This window comes from Urocitellus parryii, unplaced genomic scaffold (genome assembly GCF_045843805.1).
Source record: "Urocitellus parryii isolate mUroPar1 unplaced genomic scaffold, mUroPar1.hap1 Scaffold_49, whole genome shotgun sequence".
NCBI classification, from domain to species: Eukaryota; Metazoa; Chordata; class Mammalia; order Rodentia; family Sciuridae; genus Urocitellus; species Urocitellus parryii.
In genome coordinates, this window is record NW_027554054.1 from 4,320,549 (window position 1) to 4,337,273 (window position 16,725).

Sequence of the window (16,725 nt, forward strand, 5' to 3'; positions counted from 1 at the left end):
TGTGGTGCCATCTTCCGTGAGGCCCTCATAGAGTGGCCAAGGCCAGCAGTGTGCTCTCCAACCTCCAGAGCAGTGAGCTAAGCAAGCTTGTTTTCTTCCTAACATTCCAGGCTCAGCCATTTCTTATAGTAACACAAAATATCCTAAGACGGTGCTGCTTCCCAGGCTCTGCAGAGACGAGCTGGAAGGGGGCAGAGGAAGCCACCAGCTAGGCCAGGTCAGGTCCGAGAATGGAGGAATTCACAGGCTACTGCCTTCAGCACCCTTCCCCACCCTTATCAGGATAACCTGCCCCACTCCAGCCTGTGGCCCAGGGCACCTGTCCCAGGAATTTCCCTCCCTACAGGGAGCTGTCCTGGGCTGCTCCATCCTGCCCTTCAGACCCCCTGCTTCCCACCCTTGGGCCACCCCCACGGACCATTCCTGGGCCTAGTCACGTAGGCAGGAAGGAGAGAGGTAAGGGGAGAAGGCAGAACAAAGGTAGCCTAGGACATAAAAAGGGCAGAACACCTCGCTTCTGGGGATGCCAGGATACAGGCTATGGCCCCTTCTCCCTCCCGGGAGAGTCTGTTACCCCTTTTAAATAAACCCCTCTTTCTATGCTTGCCTGGGCATGTGTCTCCAGTGTTCAAACTTCAACATGTGGGGAAGCAGGACTCTTCACCAGTGACCCGCGGTATCACTAACAGACGTCCCGAAGACCCCAGCTGCCACCCACAGGACCTCTTCCCATATCTGTTGAGTTTCCAGGACCAGAAATGGCCTGGGTGTGACAGCAGCAGTAGCCAAAGCCCTGTGCAGGGCCATGTCTCTTGCTCTCCCAGCCACCTGGCTGGCAGTGTGGGCTTGTGGCGCATTCACACCACGACAGGAGGGACACCACCCTCGCATCTGGTCATTCACCCCATGACAGGAAGGACACCACCCTTGCATTGGGTGCAGCCCGTGCACTTTGCTGAGTTTCCACCTCACAGCCGAGAGCATCAGGGTACAGTCCTCCATGGTGGCTGATGCACGGTGACCAATCTGAACTTCTCTGTGGGGGACTGTGGTCGGCAGAGCACCTCAGGAGTGGGAGAAAGTCCCCTCTGTCTGTGAGCCCTCCTCAATAGCTGTGTGACTCTGGGAATGACGTCAGTGTCCTGGGTCTCAGTCAGTGCTGCATGGTAGCCTTTGGGGACATGATGGGGACATGACAATACCTTGAAGGATCACTATGGCGGCTGCTCCATCACCCTGGAACCTAGTGCTTTCCGCAACTTTGGGTCATTCTGCAAAATCAAAGTCCTCAGTAGGAGCACCCATCTGTCCCACTGGGCCACACCCTCCTCACTACCTGGGGAGGAGCGGGGAGCACTGGGTCCTTTGAGGTTATGGCGTGGAAGCCACCAGGCCATGACCTTGGAGGTTGGAGGAGCTCATCCCCCAGGTTCATGGAAGCCTGTGTGGTCGATGGATGGAAAGCAAAACGGCCACTCCACCCTGCATGTGGCCATCACATCTGCATTTAACTAGGGATCACCTACTGTACATCAATCCAAGAAATTGAGCATCAATCCAAGAAATCATGTCTTTGAGGTGCTGATTGTATTTGTTTCTGTTACATCTTAAACACATAATTATGCTATTAAATATTTTTAAGTATTGAGTTCTGAAATTATCCCATGTACCTCTAGAGATGGCCATGCGGGGGGGGGGGGATTGCCACAGGGAAACATGAAGGGTGGATGGTGTGTGAAGTGTCACGATTTGGGTGTGACAAGTCACCATCATCAGTGCGTCTCTGTGGCTGTCAGAGCTCGGTGGGACGGCCCGTGGAGTGAACTCAGACTCACTGAAACAGGAATTCATTACAGAAATGTTTGAAAAAAATGTATTGCAGTTTATTGAAGAAGATTATCGGGTAATTCCCAGGATGGATGGGGCAGTGGGAGCGACCTCAGGACAGAGATATTAAGGGGGCATTTGGGGAGGCTGGAGAAGCTGAGGAAGGACAAGAGAGGCCATTGACAGAGGAAGGCCCTCCTGTAGGGACATTCTGTTCTTCCTTAAAAGCTCAAAAATTAGATTATTTTGTGGTTGGACACATTCAAGTTATGCTAGTCACAAGAGTAGCACTGAATGACAAAGAGGGATAGGGGCACATCAGGCCACATGTGGCCACCAGGGGAGACAGGATGAGCCACGGTCCCCACGCCCAGGAAGTGGGCCCAGTGGTGACCTCGGGTATGGTTCTGTCTGCATTACCTGTGGGGCCTCACCTGAGAGGCACCTCCAGTACCTCATTGTTCAGATGAGGAAAGCAAGGCTCAGGGAGTCTCAGCAACATGTCCTTCCTAGTAAGTGGTGGGAACCAGATTGGCACTCAGACCTTTCTGATGGAAAGTCACGTTTGAAATCACTGTATGCTCACATTCCTTGCTGGAGGGTCCAACAAGCTCCAATAAACCGAGATTTAGATGCCACAAAGTAGACCCAAACAACCTGTCAGGAGAGACGGCACTGTCGGGAGATCAGGAAGCTGCATAGGGAAGGCAACAGACTTTTTTCCCTCCACCCTCATAAATTCTCATTTGGTCTGCACCCCTGCAACCAAACTCAGAATCACAAGAGAGAATCACACATGAGTTGATTAAATGTATGTTCCATGTACACAAAGATGCCAGGCAATGAGAAGTGTCAAAGAGGTGGCTTTGAATTCTGTTTGCATAGCATCCTTTAACAAAGAGCAAGAAATGTGTAGACAAGACAAAAGCAAAGGGCTCTGAGTCTCTAGGGACAGCAAGTTGGGAGAAGCCAAATAAAGTGCCAGATAGAAACCAGCTAGTAAACGGGTCCATGTAGGTCCTTCCATGCCATCTCAAGGCCCACGGGTCTTCCACAGTCACCCTTGTTCCCACTGGTGGAAGAGGAGGGGGGCACCTCATGCCTTTGTATATCTGTACCTTGCTGTTGGCGAACAGGGGGAGAGTCCGGGCTTTCCTGCACCATGGGCAGTTCCTCCTCCTCCTCCTCTTCCTCCCCCTCCTCCTCTTCCTCATCCTCCTCTTCCTCCTCCTCTTCCTCTTCCTCCTCCTCCTCCTCCTCCTCTTCCTCCTTCTTCCATCTCCCCTTATTCTTCCTCTTTTCTGGAGACATGTCACTGTGTGCCCAGCCAGGCCTTCAGCTCCTGGGTTCAGATGGACCTGCTGCCTCCTGGGTAGCCAGGGCTGCAGGAGCCACCACCATACCTGACTCTACCTGCTACTCTTAATTGCCTTTAGCTTAATGGCCCTCATACAAGACACAGGTCTTGGAGGACGGTCTCTGGTTCCCTTGGGTTTATGAAGCCCTCAGTGTTGGAATGGGCTCTGAGGGTTCCCCAGGGTTTCAACAGGTAAATATGAGTCAGTGGGATGGGGAAGTCCCAGGAGCAAAACAAGGCAAAGGAACCAGGAGGGCAGGGGGGGACATTGGGAGAGTCCATGGTCCCTGTGGCAGGCGTGTGGGAGTGCATGTGGGGACAGGTGGCAGTGGGCAGCCAGGGGTCACCTGGAGTGGCCCAAGGGGCAAAGGCATTTCCTTCCCTCTGTGGAGAGAGGCACACACATTTTCAGATAGGGAGAGGGGCCTGATAGGATCCGAGCTGTGACTAAGGTGACAATTTGTACCAGCAACCTTTTGTAAAATGTGGGAAACCAACTTTTTGTTTGAATGAGAACAGACACTAAGTAACAAGTTGCATTGATTATCACCATTATTTGAAGGAAGAAAGGGCATTTTTACATCTCTTCTCCACGAGACATGGTCTCAGAAGCAAAGACCACCCTTCTCAAGACAGGAGCAGGAGGACAGAGCCCCGCCACTCGGGAGTGTCCAGCACAGGTCTCGTTTCATTGGGTTCATTAAGATTGAAGCTGATCTAAGGGCCAGGGTGCAGAAATCACTCCTCTGGAAGGTCTGGCCAGAGTGTGGCAACGAAGATGGAAAGGGGGCTTTACAGAAGGGATCAAGCCAAGATCTCAGGATGGGAGGACGATCCTGGCTTTCACCGGGGGGCACCTGTGGGATCACAAGGGTCCTCACTGCGGAGGAGCAGGGTGGGGCTGAGGAGGGAGTGTGAGGGTGGGGGCAGTCCTGTGGGCCCAGGAATGGAGTAGTAACCATGAGAAGTCGATGGCAGAGAACACAATCATAAAGGGGCCCGGCAACACCTTGACACCCGGTGACAGGTTGACAGGAGAAAAGCACAACACATTTTTGGGGTCCTAGTTTTACGTGACATGGAGCTTTTTCAGATGGAACCCCCAAGGACTTAGGATCAACTATTCATTTTGACACATAAGTTGGAGGAAGCATGGGGGCCACATAGAACTTGGCTGGACGCGGAGACTGGGATCTGGGGCCCCTTCACTGAAGGGAGCCCTGCCAGGCCGTCTGCTCTGACCCTTCCTGGTTATCTCTGAGACTCCTTCCTCCCAGGGAGGAACCCCTCAGGGATGGGCCTCCGGACCTACGTCAGATGAGGTGGGTCAGAGCATCCTTAGGGCCAACTCCAAGAAGAAAGGTGGAGGGAAAATAATATTTTTAGGATCTGTGACTTATTTTGGAGAAGGAAGGCTCTAGTTTCTACGTCCATCTTCGGGAAGAAAAATTCTGGTATCTTCAGCTTGCTTTGTGGGGGAGGAAGAGGAACAGGAGGCGGCAGGACTGGAGAAGTTCAGAGAAACCTTGCTTCTGAGGCTGTTAGGAGAACTCCTCTTAGAGGAGCCGTTCTGAGCCCTAGCTCTGGAACAGGCCCGGACATGGCCTGTCCCCTAGAGTCCAGAAGAAGCGCAGCCTGACTAACACCTTGGCTTTAGCCCGTGGTCACCTGCCTCAGACTTCTCCAAGACAGCAAGACAAGAAGTGTCTGTTTACGGCCACCACGTTCAGGGTCATTGGTTAGAGCAGCCAGGGGAAGTGAACAGAAGACGGGCCTGTCCTCAACAGGGACAGCGGGGGAAGACGGCCCAGCTTGCCCGGGGAGGTCGGGGGTGTGGGGGAGCACTCGGGGTGTCATAAGCACATTTGGAGGGAAACATCCATCAACAGAAACTGGGAGTAGGAAGAAAGGAACATGAGTAATTTGAAAGGAGGAGAAACAGGTGACAATCGGTATTGCCAGGACCCACAGGTTTCTGGTTCTTTCTCATCACGTTATTTGATTCTCGTGACACCCAGGAGGTGGATTGTTTTGTTCTACCAGGTTTTTCCCAAAGTGGACCAGGTCAGTGGCCACGGATTTGGAGAAGTGGCCATAGATTATTCAGCTAATAACAGACAGAGCTCGGGTCCCATGGGGTCCAGTCTGGTTGTGGACTGAGATGCGCATAGTTTCGTGGTTCGGCAGCGGCACTGAGGGAGAAAGTCAAGGGACCTCCCCACAGGGGCTGCCCTGGATCTCAGTGACATGGAAGGTGGGCGCTCCCACTGGGGGTGTCGGGAAAAGGCGTTGCACAGAGGGATAAAGGGCAGGTGAGATGGCAGTGGGGGAGGGGGGACTCCTCGGGAACCTGGAGGGGGGGGTTTCCTGGAGGCAAAGTTCTTCACACCATGAGGTCACTGGCCCCACGTTCAAGGGTATTGTGGACCCTGTTAACACTGACTCACTGAATGCTGGCCAGTGGAGGCAGAGGTGGGAGGCTGGGCTCCTCACCCCCACAGTGGGCCTCCCCACTACAGGGGAAGAGGTAAGCATGGGGACTTCCCCAATGTCTCTGTGTTCCAAGAAAACACGACCAGTCATGGCTGATTTCCAACCTTAGACCGGAAGTCTATGGGCTTGAGGGGCTGAGGTCTTCTGGACTTTCCACTCCTCCCCTGGTCCTTCTGGTGTGGGGCTGAGCTGGGATCCAAGAGATTGGTATTTTCCGTTTGGTGGTTCAAGGCTCGGGGACGGCTTAGCCCATGCTCACTGGGTACTTGACAGGTGAAGCTGTCTGAAACACATTCCCTTTGACTGCTGTGGCACTGAAGGAATAGAAGTTCAGAAAGGCTCAGTAACTCACCCAAGGTCACACAGCCAGCAGGGAGGGAAGCTGAAGTTTAAAATCAGTTCTTTCCAACTCCAAATCCCATCCCCGGCCCACCCTGCCATGACTGAAGCACGGTGGTTCTGATTTCCAGACACTCCAGTGCCAGGAAGGAAACATGACACGATGCAGTGATGTAGAAAGAGAGGGACAGGAACCCTGGCAGGAAGCCCTGACACCGACATGGAGGTGCCAGAGGGAGGTTTCTCAGAGGAGCTGGCCCTGGAGCTGGCTGGGGGGATGAGTGTCTGACCAGAGGGCATTCTTGGGAGAGGGAGGACATGCCCTAGGGCATGGAGGTGGGGATGGATGGGGAAGAGTGAGCTGGTGGGTGACCAGCACAATGAGTCCAGGACCCAGATGGTGACTGGAGCTCCCCTGAGAAGAGCCAGTGAGGCTTCCCGCTGAGCCCTGGGGCCGGGCTGACCACACGCAGTCCCCCATGGGAACCGCAGACCCTCCCCTGCTCATCCCCCAGCTCGGGCATCGCTTGCCCATGAAACTCGCATCTTCTCCCGTGAGAACTGTTTGCTCAAAAATGTGGGCTCTGGACCTGCCACCGCAGTGCCACACCTCCTCACCGGGTCCCAGGGTCGGCCGTCAGGAGGCATGAGCAGCAGCCCAGGACTTCGTAACGTGGGGAAATTTGCATTCCAGTTCCTCCTCTAGTTCCCCTTTTGGATCCTCCGTGTCACACTGGGACACCTGGGACTCCGGCAGCGTGTCATGAGCTTTTCTCAGGTTTACTTCCTGGACTTTCAAATTCAGCACTTCACATAGATGCGGGCTTCTCTGCAGGTGCAGACTTACCGATTGGTTTTCCTTGGTTTGCACACGTAGGTGTTCAGCTGCTTTCGTCTGTGATGGGATCCTCGCGAGGCTTTAGGCTTTGGATGATTTTCTATTGAAATGCTCCCTCGAGTGGGATCATTGGGGATCAATCCCTTCCTTCTGAAGGCTGAGCCAGGCTCTGCTCTCAAAGCAGCTTTCACTCAGGAACTTCAGTGGCCAACTGAGACTGGTATTCCTTTTGTGACCAAGAGTTGGAGCAGTAGTGTGCTGGTGCTGGTATTGAGTCTTGCTGCAGTCTCATGGAGTTGGAAGAGTGCCTTCCTAACATTGGCCAAGCCATTAGGTGTGAGGACCTTATTTTAACTCTTATTCCACGTGCATGATAAAGTTCAGCATTTTCTGTACTTGTTATTTCCTATCTGAATTCTGCTTTTTGCACATTTTACTTTGTTTACTGATATACAGGAATTTAAATTCTCTTCTTTCCCCTCTGTGATGCTACAGTTACACATGAGAAGATAAGGAAAGATCTTTCTTCAAAGATACATAACTGAAGAAATAGACTAGGTGCAAGAACAGTGGAGAAATATACAGAATAATAACTTACAGCTTATTTCCATTTCTGAAGCACCTATGGAGTAGTGATTCTTGATTTTTTTCTGAGATTATACATAGTTTTGAGATAAGGGTTCTTATCTCCCCAATGAGCCTGACCTATTGCATAAAATTTAAATGACTCCTTTGGTTTTTTGGGTTTGATTTATTTTGCTTACCATGATATCAGCTTCATCCATTTACCAGCAAATGTCATCATTTTATTCTTCTTTATGACTGAGTAATATTCCACTGTGTATATATACCACATTTTCTTTATCCATCCATCTATTGAAGGGCATGTAGGTTGGTTCCATACTTTAGCTATTGTAAGTTGAGCTGCTATTAACAATGTAGTGGTTATGTCCCTGTAGTATAAACTGAGGAGTGAGATAGCTGGGTCAAATGGTGGTTCCACACTGCTTTCTATAATGGTTGCACCAATTTGCAGTCCCACCAGCAATGTACGAGCGTGCCTTTTCCCCCACATTCCCACTAACATTTATTTATTATCATTGCTATTCTGAGGTGAGATGAAATCTTAGAGTAATACTGATTTGCATTTCTCTAATTGCTAGAGATGTTGAACATTTTTTTTCCACATTTGTTGATTGATTGTATGTCTTCTGTGAAGTGTCTGTTAAATTCCTTAGCCCATTTATTGATTGGGTTATTTTTTTGGTGTTAAATGTTTTATATATCATATACTAATTCAAATTAAGGCGGGGCTAGCGAAGAATACAGTTAGTTTAGATTAGGTAGAGGGGAGTGAAGGAAGGGGAGGGGGCATGGGGTAGGAAGGATAGCAGAATGAATCAGACGTTATTATCCTATGTACATGTATGATTACATGATGGTTGTGACTTTACATCATGTGCAACCAGAAGAATGAGAAGTTATACCCCATTTATATATGATGTGTCAAAGTGCATTCTACTGTCTTACACAACTAATCAGAATAACAAAAAAGCAAATGTTGTACTCTTACAAACAGCAAAAAAAAAATATATGACTTCTGAGTCATTTCCACAAACACCTCTCAGGTTAAGAACCATGTTATAGTACCTGCTGGAACCAGAATTCTTGTTTAATTGTTGCTTTGTTTCCTTGATAAAGAGCTACATTGCTATACTAGAAGGTCAAGTTTATTAATAATTTAATATGAAATTTAATTTACTTCATTTGCTTTTTCTCTTTTCTTTACAAGTTTCAGGGGGAATTTCTTATACACACGCAGACATTCACAATTCAAGCAGAAAATGATCCCCTGGGGGACTTCAGAGTTATTAGATTCAGAAATTAAATTTTTTGGAAACATTTAAGCTAAAAATTGAATAAAACAGGAGCAAAGAGATAAGAAAAAACAAATGATCTGGTAGATTTGAAAAATAATTAAATTGAGTTGAAAGGAAAACTCAAATAAATGGGTTTAAACAGCACCATGAATAAAGTTGAACGATTGTACCTGAAGAATAAAAGTTACACAGTATACATAATAAAAAAGCAAGGTAATTCAGTGTATAACAGATATGTCAAGAGCCTGAGGGTCAGAGGAGAAGCGCCAACACCTCTAACCACAACCCTTTAAGGCAAAATAGAACAAGGAGAAAAACGACATTGAAGAGTTAATGTCTGAGAATATTTTAGAACTTTCAAATAAATGCCTCCACAGATTCTGCAAACAGAGATTCTACAAAAGAGAACAAATAAAACAGAATTCATAGATGCATCATAGAGAGTGGCGTAAAACACAAAGCTAAAGAGATTAGTTGGCAATCAGACTATCAGCCGACTTTTCAGTCACACAGAAACTAGGAGACAGTCGAATGACATCCTAGAAACGCTGAGGGAAAATTTGATTGTTAACAAAGCTGGGACAAGATTGTGTACCTGCCAAAATGATCTTTGAAGAAGTACACAATAAAGACATTTCTGAATGGGCTTGCCTCCTAAAAAATAATATCTAAAGGACGTTTCAAGATGACCCCCAAAGGGGAGGTGTATTAGTTTCCTATTAGCTGCTGTAACAAATTACCACAGACTTAGTGGCTTAAAACAATACAAAGTTATCTTCTAGTTCTGCAGGTGTGACATGAGCCTCATTGGGTTAGAGCTAAGGTGTCACAGGGCTGGTGGAGGCTCTGAGAGTCTGCTTGAGACCACCCAGTTCCTTGGCTTGTGGCCCCTTCCTCCATCTTAAAATCCAGCCATGGTCACTGAATCCCTTTGGTCACTCTGAGCTCTTCTTTACCTCCCTTTTCCACTTTTATAGACTCAGAGGATTCAATCCGGCCCATCGAGGCCATCAGAATAACCTCCCCATTTCAAGGTCTCCTGATTAGAAGCCTTAGTTCCACTTATAATCTTAATTTACCCTGTGACATAACATAGTCACGGCCCCCAGGGGAGAGGGTGTGGCTCTAGGAGGTGTGGGAGGTGTTTTTCTGCTTCCTGCAGGAGATCTGGGAAGTGAGAGAGAAGGGGCGCCCATGTCAAAACCAAGAGAGAAACTCTGAACAAAGCTCGTCTTGTTTGGAAAAAAATGTCCAAAAATCTAGAACAAGGATAGAATTAAAATGCCATTCAAATGCCATTCAACAGTAATGTCTAGGTTGAGAAGGAGATGAGTGGAGTTAAAAACACTCTTAACCATGTACTGGGAGAAGGAAAATCAGACATTTGTAAACCTCAGACTCTCAAAAGTCAAATATTTATGGCAAAATTTCACAGTAATTTTTTTTCCATAAAAAGAATATATAACCCATGTGGAAGGGGGTGGGGTGGAAATAGGATAATATTAAGTGCCACATGCCAGGGGTGTGCTGTGCCTGTACCAGCTCTGCTTCTCTCTGTTCAGTTCTTCCTCCTCCATACCCACACAGGTTGGAATCTGCCGTGTCTCCCCCGGGAAAGCCATGTGTGCTGATCTCTGCCGCATGCTGATCCCCCCTGCATCCTGATCCCCACTGCATGCTGATCCCCACTGCATGCTGATCCCCACTGCATGCTGATCCCCACAGCATGCTGATCTCTGTTGCATCCTGATCCCCACTGCATGCTGATCTCTGTTGCATCCTGATCCCCACTGCATGCTGATCTCTGTTGCATCCTGATCCCCACAGCATGATGATCTCTGTTGCATCCTGATCCCCACTGCATGCTGATCCCCCCTGCATCCTGATCCCCACAGCATGCTGATCCCCACTGCATGCTGATCCCCCCTGCATCCTGATCCCCACTGCATGCTGATCCCCACTGCATGCTGATATCTGTTGCATCCTGATCCCCACTGCATGCTGATCCCCACAGCATGCTGATCCCCCCTGCATCCTGATCCCCACTGCATGCTGATCCCCACTGCATGCTGATCTCTGTTGCATCCTGATCCCCACTGCATGCTGATCCCCACAGCATGCTGATCCCCCCTGCATCCTGATCCCCACTGCATGCTGATCCCCACTGCATGCTGATCTCTGTTGCATCCTGATCCCCACTGCATGCTGATCTCTGTTGCATCCTGATCCCCACTGCATCCTGATCCCCACAGCATGCTGATCCCTCCTGCATCCTGATCCCCACTGCATGCTGATCTCTGTTGCATCCTGATCCCCACTGCATGCTGATCTCTGTTGCATCCTGATCCCCACTGCATCCTGATCCCCACAGTATGCTGATCCCCCTTGCATCCTGATCCCCACTGCATGCTGATCCCCACTGCACGCTGATCCCCACTGCACGCTGATCCCCACAGCATGGTGATCCCCACTGCACGTTGATGTCCCCTGCATGCTGATCCCCACTGCATGCTGGGCTCCACACACATTCTGTCAGGCACACAGGGCCCCCTTTCCAGAGTGGCAGAGAGGCTGGTCTAGGTTAGCTATGCACCCTGTGTTTTTGCAAGAAAGGAAGACAGGCCTTCCTGAGACCTAGGTCCGTGACCTTGGCCTCTGGACCTGGGTCTGAAGCAACCTCCAGCTGTGGATTATTCTGTCCCTGGGCACAGCCTCCTCTCCCTGGTGATACAACTCTGTTACAGACCACAGGTTGGTCACTCATTCCTGTCCTGAGCACACAGAGGCGCGTCCCTGGGTCTTTCTGATGCACTGCAAGATCCCACGGTCTAAATCCTTCTACTTTCCCTATGAAAGCCCCTGGCCTCAGAGAGGGAACTAGTTCAGGTGACCCTGGTAGCCTTGAGGCAGAGCTTCCCAAGGCCCAGCCACCGTGTTATATGGGGCAACCAGCAGAGAGGCACTTTGGTTCTGGTTGGTGTAGGGACAGAGGGTCCTATAATTACCATTAGCCCCCAACTCCTTCCCCTCAAGAGGATACAATGGGGGAAATGCAACCTCCAGCAGGCTGCCACCCAAGTCCCCCCACTGGACATCTGGCTCTGCCCCAAGCCCAAGGCTCTCCTGGTGAAGGGGTCTGGGGACTAGGTGCCCCCTCTTGCCCTTTGTGCTGAGTGCTACACTTCAGATCTCAAGGCTTCCTGAATTGCAGGTCCCCTGGCCTCACTACCCTGGAGTCCTCCTTCCCCCCTCCCCCCATCCTCCTCCCCTGAGCCATTTCCAAGCCCTGTGCTCCCTTCACCCTCTTGTGTATTATCCTGCGATGGCTGGCAGTTTTCTGGGGTGCCAAGGGTCTGGATTCCTTGAAGAGATGCCCTGTCTCCTTAGAATCTAACTTGGCACCTGGCAGAGCAGCTGGGGAGCAAACGTCACAGAGCAGATGCCCGAGAGGAGCTCACGGGTCTCTTGTTGTCTCCATCATTTGTTGTTACAGGGGACAAAACCCCACCTTGAACTAGCCCACAGCCCTGCCGCTTCCTTGGCCATGGGGAGAGGAAGAGGAGCCGCCCCTGGGGTTTCAGCTTGAAGGATATCAGCAGGATTCCAACTGGGGATCAGGTCTGTGTCCCATGTGTGTGGCCGAGGACGGGAAGACGGCTGAGTGGGCAGCACTGGTTGCAAGAACCAAGACAGGGAAGGGCGAGAGGGGAGGTGACCATGGAGTGTCCGTACGTGGAGGGCCGTCTAAACTAAGAATGAGGAGTCCTGCTGCTGTTGAAATACAGACAGACCTGGGGGACATGGGGTGACGTGGAAGGATCCAGACTGGAGAGGTAATGCAGCGCGTCTCACCCACACACGGATCTGGAGTAGTCCGACTCCGGAAGAGAGACCCACTGTTGCCGGGGCTGGGAGAAGGGCTTGGGGAAGGTGATGGGGGAGAGCCACCAATTTTCAGCTGTGAGAGGTGGACGGGTTCTGGAGCCTCTGCAGGAGAGGATGACACCAGTGTGGAAACAAACCCGGATCGGTCCTGCTCCCTAGGTGTCGGTGTGGAAGACTGAGTGCCCAGGAAAGGGTGGGGCGAGAGCAAAGGCGTTTATTTAAAGGAGAGGGGAGAGAGTGGGGTGGGGGGTGGGGGACATTCCTCCATAGAGGAGGGGTCCAAGCTGGTGCCCAAGGGAGTGGGGTGTCCTGCCCCTTTTGTAGATTTCAGATTTCCTTTCTTCTCATGCTCCCTCCCATCCTGCCTATGTGACCATTAGGGCAGGAAGAGTCATGGGTGCCTGTTTTTGTTGGAGATGGAATTCTCCCCTCCCCTGGAGGCGGTTAGCAGGAATGCCCTCTACCCATTTCCTTTCCTTTGATAATCAGCTACCTGTCCTTTGCCCTGGTCTCGGTGGCTGAGGCCGGAGAAGGGGACTGGGAAGGTGCAAAGTTTCGATTACACAAGATCCATGGGTTCTAGAGACCGTCTGTGTGAGAAGAGCCTCTGCCACTAGACATTATATGCTTAAAATTGTCCTGAGAGTAGGCTTTATTCTTCCTCCAATGATGATGCTAACAATAACAATAACAACAAAGGGGCAGGAGCAGGCTGAAACGGGATGGTAGACCAGATGATCTCTGGCCTAGGGGGTGACAATTTAGCTCACAGGTGTATAATCATCCCCAAGCTAGTTGAGAGGCACCCTGATTGTACCCCAATAAAAAATCATCATTAAACATTTTGGTTGGAGTGAGAAAAAGAGGAATAGGTCAGCAACTCGAGGCGGGGACAGGCAGATGAAGCCGCAGGCCAGTCCACTTGTGTCACAGCCGAGTGGCCTCCAGTGGCGCTTCGAGTTCCTTAGCGGGTCTGGCTGGATTCTTGCCCTTCCGCGTTCCCACTTTTCCTGCTTCTTCAGTCCCTTCTGTGCTGCTTGCTGGATTTTGTAGGATTTTCTAAATAATAGAGGGGATTGACACGTCTGAACTTGCTCTGGCTGAAAAGGGACGGGACACAGTGACAGGAAGTTCAGGCTTCGTGAGAGACACTAACTGGAAACAGGAGAGTTGGGAGGAGCAAAGGCAGCCGCCATGGTGGGTCCCCTCCAGGGCACCGTGTTCTCTGTCTGCATCTGTCTACCTGCGTGGTTCTCTCTCTCTGCAGAGTGGCCACCTCTGCTTCTCCGTGCCCCTGTGAAGGTGGCCACCCCGAGGCTCGTGGAGTTAGGAGTCCTCAGCCTGGGGACAGTACATGGCCTGGCCTCTCTGAGGTCACCCCTTACTCCTGGAAGTGTGTTAGTTTAAACCAGGCACCTGCCACTGGTCAGTTAGCCATGACCTGGCGACAAGGTCAGGTTCAGTCTCACCTCACTGCCTATGAGCTGGGGTGAAGGGATGGGGTTGTTCCTAGCAGAACAGACCCTGGGCACGGCAGAGTTTGCCCGTCTTGACTCAGTTGATGTGAGCTTGTGTGGCTTAATGTGCAGCCACTTGTGAATGTTATACCCAGGAGTCTCATTCACCTGTGAATATCTAAGCGTGTGTGTGTGTGTGTGTGTGTGTGTGTGCATGTGTGTGTGTGCGTGTGTGCGTGCACCAGGGCGAGAGAGTCCTGGTGCATGGGTCCATTCATCTATGGGCGGGTCCCATGCTCTGAGCTAGGGACACAATGGTGAACAAAACGGATGTACTTCTTACTGTGACCTGCCCAGGGGGACAGATATTACAGGGGGGACCCCACACAAAGCATCTAAGCTGAGGAGGAAATGGTGAGGACAGCCGGCTGGAGTACGGAGCAGCGTAGGGAGGGTGCTGCATGTCAACGTCCTGAGGTGGAAGGAGGAGGTGACTGTGAGGAACTAAAAGAAGGCCCACGCAGCTCAGAGAACAGGGCTGTCTTACAGGCTGACCTGGACCCAGCTCTGCAGACTCAGACACAGGTCTTTGGGGTTTACCTGACCATGGGAAAAGTGCAACGGCTTAGTCATCGGTACTGTGAAACCAATCCCACTCTCTTCAGACCTCAGGGTCCTTGCTCAGGCTCCCACAGCTAAAACCCTTGGTCTTCCCACAGCAGCAGGAGCCCTGCTCTGAGCCCAGCTAATGGCCCAGTCTTCTGTCCCCCCCAGGACACTTCCCTTGGGGAGTCTGGGGGGTCTCTCCTGGAGAAGGCCTCACCTGGGACTGTCTCAAACCAAGAGAGGGGTTCTCAGGACATTGACCTCATGTCTCGCTCCTCTCCGCTGCTACCTCCTTCCTTCCCCCCTCCTCTGTCTGTCCTTTGTCCTCTCTCCAGGCAGTGTTCTGGTGCCAGGCAGGTCAGTGCTGGAGCAAGCAATGCATCACCGTCACTGAGGTTGGGGCTCCTAAATGTTCTTCAGAAGCCCCTTCCCATGGACCAGGGTCCCTGGACACCTGGAATTCCCAAGTCCTCGAGTGCCAGTCCTCCTCACTTCTACCATTTGCCCCCAGCTCTGGGAACAATGCTCCAAGCACCCTCTGCCAGGCCACTGTCCCCTAAAAGCTGCAAAGCTTTGGAGGAGTGGTGGCAATCCTGCACAGGGGAGTTCTGGGTGGGCCAGGCACTGGGGGGCTCAGGTGCCCATAACAGGACCCTCACGACCTCTGGACATGCCCAGTGTCAGGGCCAACAGGGAACCCAAAGCTCATGCCCTGATGGACTTGGAATGCCCTGGCCCTGACTGGCAGCCAAGTTTACTCTCAGTGACCAGCCCTAGACTAGTCCAGATGCAAGCTTCCCAGGGAAAAAATCAAACCCAAGCCCACGATAATCATAGCTCATGCTGTGGTCCCCCAGCGTCCATAGAGGACTGGCTCCAGGACCCCATGCAGATACCCAATCCATCCGTGCTCAGGTCCCTTATGTGGAGTGGCACAGTGTTTACACAGGATGAGAACGTCCTTCTGTACACTTGGACTCATCTCTAGATCACTTCTAGTACCTGACGTAATGTGAGGGCTACGTAAATACCTGTCACAGTGTTATCCAAGGAATAATGACCCAAAACATCTGAATGTGTTCAGAACAGGGGCCATTTTTTTAAGTATTTTTTTTTCTTTTGGTACCGGCCATTAAACCCAGAGGTGCTTAGTCACCTTGCCATATCCCCAGTCCTTTTTATGTTTTATTTTGAGACAGGGTCTCACTAAGTGGCTGAGTCTGGTCTTGAACTTACAATCCTCCTGCCTTAGCCCCCTGAGATGCTGGGATTCCACAGCATCTCAACACAGGCCTTTTTGAAGTCATTTTCAGTCCATGGTTGTTTGAACCCACAGACGCGGAGCTGCAGACAGAGGGCTGAGGACTTCGTGCTTATTCTAAGCTCCTTCCACTAGTCCGCTCAGTCCTAAACTGCACTATGATGTGACAGCAGTTTGCCCTCATTTTGTAGATGTTGCAAAGAGCACAGAGATAAAATCCAGTGAGGCTGAGATTTGACCTCCTGGGCACCAGAGCCCCCTGCACCACGTGACTTCCTATTTGTCATCCCAGAAATGCACAATGATGTGCATTGTCACAAGATGTGACCGGCTTGCCAGCAGCTTCACAGGCTGTGCTCAGCTCAACTTTCCAGGTTTGCAAAGTGGCCTTTACAAAGTTTCCAGGTTTGCAAGTTTGGTTTCTGATTCCTCAGCAAACAGGCATTTCTCTTCAAAAGCTACTTGAAGACTTGTCAGGCAAAGCTTAGCGGTCTTAGCCCTCTAGCCTGGGAAGCCACCACCAACGAGAGCAGGAAGTGAGGCCGGGAAGTCCCTTTGATCAGGGGCACCCTGGCAGGGAGCCTTTCTTGTCTGGGCTCCTGTTATCTCCCGGACCCGTTGCCAGGCATGTGACTCCATTGAGGAGACCCTGGGAACCAGTCCAGACTCCCTAAACACTCAGAGGTGGCAGAACTGGAAGCCGCACGCCCTCCCCGTCCCCGCCTGGAGTGAGGTTCTGCACAAACTCACAGTTGATAGAGGGAGCTGTCACGTGCAGGCTG

At 51.1% G+C, this 16,725-nt stretch overlaps 1 pseudogene; it reads left to right on the forward strand.

Moving 5' to 3' along the window:
* Window positions 1-540: 540 nt before the first annotated feature.
* LOC144252640 (growth factor receptor-bound protein 14-like) overlaps window positions 541-16,725 on the forward strand; it is a 194,928-nt pseudogene continuing 178,743 nt past the window's right edge.